The sequence below is a fragment of the Schistocerca gregaria genome, chromosome 2 (assembly GCF_023897955.1).
Source record: "Schistocerca gregaria isolate iqSchGreg1 chromosome 2, iqSchGreg1.2, whole genome shotgun sequence".
NCBI lineage: Eukaryota > Metazoa > Arthropoda > Insecta > Orthoptera > Acrididae > Schistocerca > Schistocerca gregaria.
In genome coordinates, this window is record NC_064921.1 from 747,489,823 (window position 1) to 747,503,006 (window position 13,184).

Below are 13,184 nucleotides of genomic sequence, written 5' to 3' on the forward strand. Positions count from 1 at the left end.
CGTGCAGTTATTATTCAGTCAGCCGTGCGGGATATAAAACATCCACCCAAGTCTGGTATTTACATTTTAAAGTAGGAAATCCCCACAGCTTAAATGCCGCAATATTCTTCTGAACTCGCAGCACGGAGTAGCCATCCACTTATATCAGCACATGACACCGTTAACCCTCCAACTGCTCACATACGACTCACTACTGACGACTGAGCTTTGTCGCGCGCTAACTTGCAGTGTCGTTCCCCCTCGCATACATATATCACTATTAGTCCCAATGTGGGTGAGATTTTACATCAGGTTTGAGAATCATAACTTCTTTGACATACTCAGAGTACAGTTCTACTAATTTAAATTTAAGTGAAAGGAAACATAACAGTAAATAATATTATAATAATTACGTAACTTGAAAAATGTTTTAATGAAGCTTAGCAAAAAATTTAACAAAAACTTATGAGAATATGTAGTATCTGGGTGTATGAGCGAGGGTCGTTCAGTAAGTAATGCAACACATTCTTTTCCTGGGTCAGTTTGGGTTGAAAAAATGAGGACTTCGTAATGGGACACATGGAATATTCCTGCTTCAGCCCTTATAGTTTCATGAATATCCGATAATGACAACGCTATAGGTTTCGTTGGGTTGAGTTGTAATTTTTTTATGCGGGAAACCTGAGCGTCGCATATATTCAATGTAAAAGTTATGCCAACTTAAGTGGGAGACACTTGAGCACCCGCCCTATAGTCTTGATTTCTCCCCATGCAGTTATCACGCCTTTGTTTCATTAAAAGAAGTCTCGAAGGGTCGACGATTCCTGTCGGACGAAAATATGCAGCAGTTAGTTACGGACATCTTCACGCAGCGGGACACGGTGTATAAGAAGGCGTAGCTTCAGCCTGGTGCGTCGGCGGGATGATTACCTCCATAATCACGGCGATTTTAAATGGTTGGCATACCGATTCTAGACTGTACAGCCTTAGAACTGAAACTTTTTGATCGACCCTAATAGTTAGTGTAGTGTAGACTCTTAAGTAACCATCGCGCCACCTTATTCAGACCACATATAAGCTGAAAATTATAATTGCTACATGGTGACTGCCTGAGTTTCAATTGTTGTTGTTGTGGTCTTCAGTCCAGAGATTAATTTGATGCAGCTCTCCATACTACTCTATCTTGTGCAAGCCTTTTCATCTCCATATAATTACTGCAACCTACGTCCTTCTGAATCTGCTTAGTGTATTCATTTGTTGGTCTCCCTCTATGATTTTTGCCCTCCACGCTTCCCTCCAATACTAAACTGATGATGCCTTGATGCCTCAGAACGTGTCCTACCAACCGATCCTTTCTTCCAGTCAAGTTGTGCCACAAATTCATGTTCTCGCCAATCCTATTCAGTACCTCCTCATTAGTTGCATCTAATCTTCAATAAAGGACCCAAAAATGGCAGAAAAATTCACCTCTTGTTCTTTACGATCCATTAATGTAAGGGAAGTCCATAAAGTCCCACAATTATTTCAAAAAAATATAACTTGGGCTCTATTAGAGATAGAGCATAATAGTTGGTGTTTAGCAGGTTTCAACTTTTTTTCTGTTATGCCAGTTTTCAATGTTTACCCCACTCTTCCTTTCCACTCGTAGAACATCAAGGCAATATTCGAGTTCTGACCGTCAGCATCAACATTTCTGACTGTCTCATATATTAGTCCACTAATGGTAGCAGTGTCACTGACAGGCGTTGCGTACACGCCATCAATGACGTTATCCCATAAAAGGAAATCTACCGGGATGGGTGTGGGCCATGCGATGAGACCATCAAGATCCATCCATCTCTCAGGAAATTCGACCTTCAGCACATCTCCCACGTTCAAATGCCAATGTAGGAGGGAAGTATCATACTGGAAGATGATGGATGGCTGCAGATCTAGTATCTGTGGTAGGAGGATCCATGCGAGCATGTAAACACTTCCCGTTACTGGTTTCTCTGCGCATTTCGGAGCCCCAAATACTAGTTAGGGTTGTTGCGATTCAAATGTCCAGAAAGGTGGAACGTCCTTTCATATGAAAGAAGGCATTTTGTCAGTTAGTCATTACAACCATCTAAAGAGGCCAGCATGTAACACGCGAATGCAGATCACAGAGGACGATATTTTCGGTGCAATGCTTGGACCGTTTACACTTTATACGCAAAAAGTTTGGGGACTGCTTCATTCCGCGTATTTTTGCCTGTGGTGGCTGGTAATTCCGCAGTACCGTTGTCAGGGATTTGAATTCAATACACCAGATAACACATAGCGCCTGGTCCTAGTCTGTCGCCATTTTGATGCATTCCAAGTCAAATGTGCAACAAAGGGCAGAGGAAGAAAGAAGCTTTGAGAATTTGCTAAGCGTTTTACAACAAACCACGATTCTCTGTCACTAATAGTTTCCTTGTTACGATTTTTTAAAGTCATACCAGGACTTAATGGATACCCAATACCCCAATGTGCCATGTTGGGCGGTCGTCTCATAGAACAGCGGGATGTTGCCAAGTTGAGAAGAATAAACGAAAAAGAACCTATTGCATGCCTGTTCGCCTCATTTTATCATCACTTAAGAAAAACAAGGTTATTCTGTAAAATGAATGCAGCGTAGTATGTATCACATCTAACAGTAGCTTGCATAAACGCGAAGAGAAGGTAACAAGAAACAGAAATATTTCCGTTTACATTCTTGCACTGAAAGAGGAATTGCGGCATTATTAAGTGTCGAGTCATAAATTCTTCTCAGGTGCCGGCGAAAATAAAATTTGTGGCTTTTTTCGCTAGCAAGGTCTGAATGTGCAAAAAATATTTCGGGTGATGGCCAAGTTATTAAACTCTATTTTATAGCTGCATTTACTGCCGAGTTTATATCAGGCGAATTCATAAACAAATTCCTCAGAAAGCATGTATAATTCACGGCCGAAGACTAGGAGGAAAAAGACGCCGTCGAACGAACGTCAGACCACACAAAAACTCTCTCTTCCCAACACAGACGTAAGTACGCAGTTTATATCCATCTGCCTATCTTCTTTTTCTCTTTGCATTTCGCGCGTAGGTTTTCTTTTTTATTCCGACTGTCACCTTTTTATGTTGCTTTGGATTCCGGACAAGTACAAGAAATGTAACAAAACAGGGCAGTCGGCTTATCAGATTCCAGTCCCCGGCCATAAAAACGACAACAAGAATCCGACGCCGCCATTGAACCCGTGTGACAGCTGCCGGCTGACAAATATGGCGGCAGCGCCGCGTTCCGCCGGGATCCGGTTCCCCCTCCCCCCGCCGAGGCGCTGCCGTGACGTCACCGCGGCCGTCTCAATTATATTTTAGAGCGGCCATTAGATCGGAGGCACATTTTAATGGCTGCAGCTAGGGAAGGAGAGTGGGCTAGTTGGGAAGGGAGCTGGAGGTGGCGAGGCAGTGCAACAGGAAAAATCAGGGCCCGTCCGGCAGCACTCCTGGAAAATTGATAATTTCAATCTGCGTGGGGAGAGCGCCCGATAAGAGCAGCCAGATGGAAATGACAATCTAATGTATGCGCGGAGGCCGTTAAAAGTAATGGCCCATAAAGCGGGGAATTCCCGCCGACGCGGAGATAGGACGAGGACGTCAGGTGGGCCAACTGGAAAAAACAAAATATTTGGGGAAAAAATGACGGCCCCGCGGTGGGTAACGGCTGTCAGATCAGCGCCGTCTCGACACAGCCTGCGCACGTTTGTACCTGACTGCCTCAGCGAAAAATTAGTATTAAGTATGACGCCCGATGAGTTTACTTTTCTGATGGACACCGCACTTGCGCCGCCTTCTGGAAGACAAGCTCTGCCTCATTTCCCTTATTTCCATCGTTACGATTAGAGTGCTGCTATTCGCTACTTTAATAACCCCAGCTGGTTTCCTCCTACGATATGCAAATGATACGTACGAGTCAGGGAGGAAAATACACTGTCAAACGTCTCCTAGCACATAATCTATGGTGCACGGTGCGTACTGGCAAAGTAAGTAACAGCAAGAAACGTTTGCTGATGTTAAATTATGGTGCGAACTGTTGGCCCTGTATTAGCGGTAAATTGCGTGCCTGGAAAGCGAAAGGTCGCTGCATTGAATCCCTGTCGGGCTACGGATTTTTTTACTCTGCGTTTTAATGTAGTGATGTAGGGAATCGCCAGAAACGCGACGTGTTCGGATTTCTCGCTAATTGTAGGTCCTCATTCCCCGGTTCGATAACTGACAACCAAACCCAAACTTCCATATGTCGTCAACGATGTATCTAGAACCTGCACTCGTACATTCATTAGGTTTATTCCCATACAGGACACGCAAGTCGCCGAAGTAGCGCCCAGTTGAAAGATCTGCATCACACCATTGAGCCGCAGGAAATTATTATTATTATTATTATTATTATTATTATTATTATGGTGCAAACTCTTCCGAACCTGTATCACATATAAAAACTAAACTGTTATTATTCCACAAACAATCCATTGAGGGTGACTTTAACATAAAAGCGAAATGAGTCTGGAAATGTTAACGTACAGGGATACATTAAATGTATTCGCAATTGCGACTACGGATGCCCATCAATTATATAATGGAATGACTATAATGAGAGTTTCTACTGGACCGGGGTTCGTACCCGGATGTCCCGTTTATCGCGAGCGGTCGCCCTACCACGTCTTTTACCTCATTTTATTCGTTATTGTTTGTTGCATTTGTTTGGGGCGGACATTCTATGCAGCCGTTCAAGTTCATCGGTGATCCATTCACACAGTTTTTTATTTATTTTTTATTACGTATTACTAAAGAGGGCAGCTAACGGTCTAACCTAACACGCCGAGCTACCGTGTCGGCCTACCACAAGGCCATCCGAACACGAATCGCAACCAAACCCAAACTTCCATAAGTCGTCAACCATGTGTCTACAACTTGCATTCGTACATACTTTACGTTTATTCCTGTACAGGGGAAACATTTTAATTGAATGAATTGTCGGCGAATAAATATGATGTTGCAGTGCCTGTGTTGCTCAGAAGTACGATGGACTGTTCCTTTGGTCATGCATGCATGTCTGAAGGAATATTGCACCGTACTTGCGAGCAACACAGGCCCAGCAATATCGTAACATTAATGTACAAGGAGAACCCAAATGCGGCGACAAACTTTCAGAGCTTGTTGTTTCTCCATGGTACGTCAGTTTAGATACATGTACATTGTTAATAACAGTAATTCAGTGTATTGGCTTTATTGTATCTATAATTAAAATCTGTTTGAAGTGCCACAGAGACTAGCACTCTCTACATCTGTAACGGAACACGAAGTCACATCAACTATCCATCTTGCTAACATTTGGAGCCATCTATAAACTATTCAGTAAATGAGAGGAAGAACATACCCGTCATAATGATTAAATAAAGAGAAAAACAGTACAAAGGATAAAAACATTTAAATCATATCAATTGTAATAGTTGCAGCATATAGCGTGTGGCTGCTTGTGATTTATAAATATTTTTTTTTAAAATGTTTTACCAGTATCACGTTACACATGTGTTTTGAAGAATGACAGAAGAACTGACTAACAAGGAGAGAATCTGGAATTTTTTACATTTTCGATGTTTACTGTTGAATGTGGATCTGGAATTTTTTACATTTTCGATGTTTACTGTTAAATGTGGAGATAAGTAATAGCAACGTAAATAATTTTACTTGTATTTTATTTTATGTTATTCCCGAACAAATTTGAAGTTTTTTTTTAGAAACTATAACTACTTTCCTTTGAATGTTATATACAGTTCATACAGAGGGCGCCCTACAGCCAATCGATGTGTTTTCCACAAAACCTACCTTCATTATACTGTAGTCTTGAAAGACCTGTGACAGTCTCCGAACAACAGGAACTGATGTGCAGTGATACTATGAAATAGTGGTATGTAATCTAATATATAAACCATATAGGTTATGCCACGACTTGTAACTTTTTATTGTATCGCCTGACTATGTACTTCTTCTATTTTTTAGCAATGATAATGACCAGGCACTAGCTGAAATCAAGATTTGCCAGGTAAAACCAGCAAAAAAGGACGATTGATGGCAGTGCTCTACATTTGAAAATCGTATCTCCGTCACTGAGTGCACCCACGTTCCTAATGGAAGGTAAACTGCTTCTTATAGAGTTCCCCCTGAGTATTTTGGTATAGGATCCCACGGTAACCGCCAGCTTGTTACAAACTGGTAATATAATTGTGATTTATTCAGTTTGTTACCACAGACACCCTTGTTTCTGTATAAATAGGCTCACGACAGTGAAGAAGCTTGTAATGTAACCTAAACCTGAAACACAGAATAATGGAACGACTCTCTGACGAAATGCGTACATTTTTACCAATGTTCAGCCTGTTCGTCTGTTCTGGCAGCGTACAGTGCAACATGTAACAATTTCAGAACTGTTCCCTGACAGGTATTGCTCAAATTGGCGAATACCGTCATTACGGAGACTGTACAGCGACACGTAATCGACAGCCTTACAAGCTGAACAATTCCGAGAGTTGGCGTACAACTTCCGCAGGTGGGATAATCCTAGCAACCAGTTCTGTAAGAGTGCCGGCCTCAGTCTCGTAAATTAGGCTCTTCGTGTGCCCCCAGAAGAACCAGCTCATTGGTATCGTTTCTGGTTCACTGGTATCATGTCTGGTGACGAAGCTGGCCACGGAACAGGACCATCGCGTCCCATCCGTTGTCATTCAAATTGTACTTCAGCGTGGTTCATAACATCGAGTGCAAAGTGTGCCGTCATGTTAAAATCATAAGCTGACAAATTCTCAGTGGCATTTCACTGTTGTGCACAGACACAAAGATAAATGGGACAAGAAACGAAACGAAATGCAGTACCTCTGTAACGAGCCGCAGGCGACAGTGGATCCCTTCAACAAAAATACTCAGAAGACATCCCTGAACAACGTCGGAAAGTTTGTCGGTGGAGTTCTGGTTTATCCTGTACATTAAAATGCAACAAGAAAAAGGCGTTTGAATTTATAAAACTAACTAGTACCTGTCATTGCCCAGTATGTGTAAGGGACGACTAAACAGTTTCCGTTCGAAGGCCGCACTAACCCTCTGCCTAGATGTCGCCACTTATATACCCGCATCAGTGTCGCGCTCGGTTGCACATACGCTGCAGCAACGCCCTCAAATGGAAACTTTCTGATTGCCCCTTGTATTTATTCCAGTCTTCCAGTAGTCTGTCTCCTCTTTCTCCCACTCTCTGACCATCTCCTCCACCCATCTCTGTCTCTATCCTCCGCTCCCTCTCTCTATCTACCTTCCCCACTTTCCCATTCTCTATCCGTTTCCTCCTGTCCCTCTCTTTGTCAGTCTCCTCCTTCTCCTGTCTTTAACCATCTGCTCATCTGCTCCTTCCCCTCTGTCCATGTACTCCTTCTCCCTCTTGTTCATTTCCTCCTTCCTCTCTCTTCATCTATGTCCTTCTCTCCGCTTCTTCATGTCCATCTACTCCTCTTTCCTCTGTATGTCCTTCTCCTCCTCTCCCTTCCCTTTCCACTTCCTCTTCGCTTTTTTTATTATTTCCTCCTCCACCACTCCCTATCCATCTCCTCCTCCCCAAATCTCTATCTTTCTCATCCTCTCCCCAGTCTCTGTCCATCTACTCCTTCTCCTTCTCTATCCAGCCCCTCCCTTTCCACCTCCTATTCGCTTTTTATTATTTCCTCCTCCACCACTCTCTGTCCATCTCCTCCTCCCCCAATCTCTATCCTTCTCATCCTCTCCCCTGTCTCTGTCCATCTCCTCCTTCTCCTTCTCTACCCAGTACTTTCCCTCCCCTCTCTCTGTCCAGCTGCCCCTCCTACCCTCTCTGCCCATCCCCTACTTCACCCTATCTTCACCCCTCTCCTCCTTCCCCCTCTATCTCTGTCAGTCTCCTCAGCCCCTCTTCTCTCTACACATCATCACCCCCACCCCAATAGGAGGCTGGTGGTTATTATCTCCAAAGTACTTTTTTCATATAGTAATTAATATGGATGGTAAATTTGATTCAAATCGTTCCAGGGTTCAGGGTGATCTTACACTGCCTTTTCTCTCCCACTTCGACAGGTAGATGGTTGCTACCTCCATAGCGATTATTTCCAGACAGTTAGGGATATGTGTACCAAGTTCGGTTGAAATCGGTCCTGTGGTTTAGGAGGAGATCTTGAACATTCATACATACATAGATGTGTACTGGGTGATCAAAAAGTCAGTATAAATTTGCAAACTGAATAAATCACGGAATAATGTAGATAGAGAGGTACAAATTAACACACATGCTTGGAATGACTTGGGGTTTTACTAGAACCAAAAAAATACAAAAGTTCAAAACAGGTCCGACAGATGGCGCTTCATCTGATCAGAATAGCAATGATTAGCAGAACAAAGTAAGACAAAGCAAAGATGATGTTTTTGACAGGAAATGCTCAATATGTCCACCATCATTCCTCAACAATAGCTGTAGTCGAGGAATAATGTTGTAAACAGCACTGTCCAGAGTTATGGTGAGGCATTGGCGTCGGATGTTGCCTTTCAGCGTCCCAAGAGATGTCGGTCGATCACGATACACTTGCAACTTCAGGTAATCCCAAAGCCAATAATCGCACTGACTGAGGTCTGGTGACCTGGGAGGCCAAGCATGACGGAAGTGGCGGCTGAGCACACGACCATCACCAAAGGACGCGCGCAAGAGATCTTTCACGCAATATGGGGTGGAGCGCCATCCTGCACAATCATCGTACGTTCCAGCAGGTGTTTATCAGTCAGGCTGGGGATGATGCGATTCTGTAACATATCGGCGTACCTCTCACCCGTCACGGTAGCAGTTACAAAACCAGAATCACTCATTTCCTCGAAGAAAAAAGGCCCGATAACGGTAGATGTGGTAAATCCAACCCATACCGTGACCTTCTCGTCCTACAATGGAGTTTCCACGACAGTTCTAGGATTTTCGGTAGCCCAAATTGTGCAGTTGTGGACGCTGACAGACCCTCGGAACGTGAAATGAGCTTCGTTGGTCCACAGCACGTTACTCAACCAATCGTCATCTTCCGCCATCGTTTGAAACGCCCACACCGCAAATGCCCTCCGCTTCACTAAATCGCCAGGTAACAGTTCATGATGCCGATGGATTTTGTACGGGTAGCATCGGAGGGTACCCGTTAAGTACCATCCAAACAGTAGTGTATAGAATGCCGGTGCGACGTGCGACTGCACGAGCGCTGACTTCCCCGTGGATAGACGAACCCGCTACAGTCTCCATTTCTTCCTGAACTGTCTCAGCAGCATTACGCCTTGTGCTCGGTCGGCCACTACGGGGTCTATCGTCTAAACAACTCGTGGCTTCGAACTTCGAAACCATTCTCGACACAGCTGCATTTGTCAACGGACCTTTACCCGTTCGAATTCCCTTCCTATGGCGATAGGATCGTAACGCTGAACTAGCATTCTGATAATACAGCTTCACTAAAATTGCCTTTTCAGATAACGTCAACATGCTGCGACTGCTGGCGCATCTGATTCTCTCTCTGATTACAGCTCCTTTTATACACGATTGTCATGCGCAGTCACTGACGTTTTGCTGTCCAGCGCCATCTGTTGGACATTTTGTGAACTTTGTTTTTTTTTCTTTTCTAATGTCATTCCAAGCATGTGTGTCCATTTTTAACTCTCTATCTTGATTATTCCATGGTTTATTAAGTTTTCAAATTTATACTGACTTTTTGAACACCCGGTACACACATGCATCCATTTTTTAAATGTGGATGTATATTTCTATACTTACTGCTGAAAATGGCCACACCCACACCAACAGACTTGAAGCTCACCCACGGTTCAAGTACTCCGTAAGCATTTCGGAGAGCACATCGTACCAACGTCTTCGATTTTCTTTCCAGTTTCGTTCCCGTACTGAGCCACGGAAGAATAGTTGTATATGTACTTTTGTAAGCACCCCAGTCTACATTATCCTATTCTTATGGTCCCTTCGGGCGACATACGATGGTGGCAACAGAATATCCATACCGCCTTCCTCGAATACAGTTTCTTATGATTTACCAAACAGAGCTTCACGAGAACTACGTAGCGTTTCTTCTAAGGATTTCCCGAGCATACCTATTACACTTTCATAATGAATGTCCTGAGCTGTTACGATCCCAGCAGAACATCTCTGAATTCGTTGAATTTCCGTTGTCATACTCATTTAATAAGGACCCCAAACACTACATCAGTACTGAAGAATTGGTCACACTAGACCCCTGTATGCAGCTTCCTATACCTGTGTCCTTTCCTAGACACTTGCCGACGAACTGAAGTCTTCTACTAGCCTTTCCTAATACTTGTTATACAAGCATCTTCCACTATTTATACATATTATACACCAAACGTAAAGTACGTGTAGTCACTGAGAGGCTAATCTAACAATGTGCCTTTTGTTACTATCCTGATGGGACCACTGTAACACTTATGAAAGTGTGAAGCCATCAAGCAAATCCTAGTAGAATCAGTAGATGTTTTCGACAGAGTTATTGCTACTTTTTAGCACGTTCACGATGGACTTATTTGACTCATTAACTTCAAACGCAAAGATACAATAATATCTATTTACACTCTCCACAGAATGAACCGGTTGATACCTAAATAGTCTTTCTGAATACAAAGGAGTGTGCACTGATAAGGAACATCCTGGCATATTAAAACTGTGTGCCAGACCGGAACTCCAACCTGGCACTTTTGCCATTCGCATGCAAATGCATAGATTGAGCTATCCAAGAACGACTCACTAGCCTCACCCCAAAATCTCGGCCGGCCGGTGTGGCCGAGCTGTTCTAGGTGCTACAGTCTGGAACCGTGCGACCGCTACGGTCGCAGGTTCGAATCCTGCCTCGGGCATGGATGTGTGTGATGTCCTTAGGTTATTTAGGTTTAAGTAGTTCTAAGTTCTAGAGGACTGATGACCTCAGATGTTAAGTCCCATAGTGGTCAAAGCCATTTGAACCATTTTCAACCAAAATCTCGTTTCCGCCAGGATTTGCCAGTGAAAGAAAATGTCCAAAGTCCGACTCCCGGTGCGATTCACATACTTAATATGCCAGAAAATAACAAGTAGTCCAAATTTACCAGACATTAGCTACCAAATATTGAGATTATAACCGTAATACTTTCGAGTCCAGGTAGCGGTCAAACACCTCTGTCGTTTCAGTCATGCTACTAAATGTTGTAACGAATAATAACTATGCCACGATCGCTAATAGAACTGAAACTGGGGCAAACTGGACGGTCGAGAGCGTCGTTATACTGCGTCTTTCTACGTTGGCATTTTGTTTGCCTTGTGTGTGCCTGCCTATGATTTCTTTGGGCTTTTGATCCAACATTACCACATTTTGGCAAGTGCCAGTATAAATATCTCGGAGTTTTCCCTGTTACCATTGTATCCACGCAAACAAACACGTACCCGATGGAGATGTATGTACCATAGCTAAACATACAACATCGATATACCCGCGCAAAGTTAATATTTAAACCGAGAGCTGTTTACAGAATGTAAGTTATTGGCGAACAGATGGATATCAGTGTGCTACCGCTACACATGCAACATCGATATCTCCGTGCAAAGTTCTTATTAAACCGATAGCTGTTTACGGAAAGTAAGTTACTGGCGAATGTTCAGGAGCTGACCGACTTGTTGTGTACCTCAAGGTATTGCTTGAACTATCTCTTTCCCTCTTTAGTGATTTATAGTTTCTTAGTTCGGTAAGCTCCTTCCTCCCATAGTGGTATGACTCAAAGCCTTTATAGAGCTGGAGGCAGATCAGCCCAGAGCCCAAAATTATATGATGCTAACAACCATCTTCCGTTGAGAAGTATCGTACACTCAGAATATATTAGCAAAGTGACTGTCCAAATGGAGCAGTATCAGACCCATATAAATTATTGCCCTTTATTCTAAGAACGTCAAAAGCAAAGGGCAATTGATGTTTCCTCCGAACAGCGCTATTTTAAAAGCTGAACTGACTTCATTTGCACAGGGTCTGAAACATACGTCCCAAATGGAGGAACCAAACTTCAGATCATCGGATTCCTGATCACTCCACTGCGTGCGACGTATAAGTCGGCCTAAGTTCGATATAGGTGCATTCGATATGTAGGAAACTGGAATGGTACATGTTTTGCCTAAGGGGAGAGAGAGAGAGAGAGAGAGAGGAGCTATTAGCGAGCTTACTAAAATAGTCCTAGACGAATATGGTATATAAAAATCTCTCTTCTATAACCAAAACGTGTGCACCAAGGTTTTATCAAAAGTATTTTATTGTCCGCCACTTCCCGCCATTCTTCTTCCCTGTGAGGTATGGCACTGTGCCTCAACGGAGAGAATATGGCATGGAGGGGCATGGCACAACCCCCTTGTTTTTGAGTATACGCTTCCTTTGCTGCCGAAACCGCTAATTCATTTTTCTTAATTCCCTTGTGCTGTGGTACCCAGTAAAATTATACCGCCTTCTCCAGTCTTTCCAGGTGCACAAGGGAATCCTGAGCGTTTTGAACATAACTGTCTGCTGGGTACACTGAATATGACGCTCATTAAAAATCGAATTAGAAACATACCCAGGAGTTCAGTCCTTCCAGCACGCTGCTAAGTCCAAAACCATTCTGGTCCTCTTCAGTAAACAAGCTGGCAGCCGGCCGTATCCTAGGTCAGTTTTGGCATTCGTCTCATTCCAAGTGCACATTGAGTCATGCCTTGCACCGTTCGCGATAGGTCTTGTTGCTAGCACACAATTTTTGAAAAATGCTTCCATTGGAGGTCGCATAACGATTTCACAGTTCTGAAACAGCCAAGAACCTGCACACCTGAACTCCATAGGGGGCTGCCACAGAAGAGCAAGTGGTGGCTGCCCAGCCCCAACAGACGGACTGGGTATTGCGCTCGTCGCATAGACAAATTTGGACAGCCTAAGGGCCTCATGGTGGGGAGCGCTAATAATCTTGAGATATCTAGTTCATTCTAAACCATAAACAGTAGATCCACAATCCAGCCAGCAACGAACAAATGCCGGCCGCGGTGGTCTCGCGGTTCTAGGCGCGCAGTCCGGAACCGCGCGACTGCTACGGTCGCAGGTTCGAATCCTGCCTCGGGCATGGAT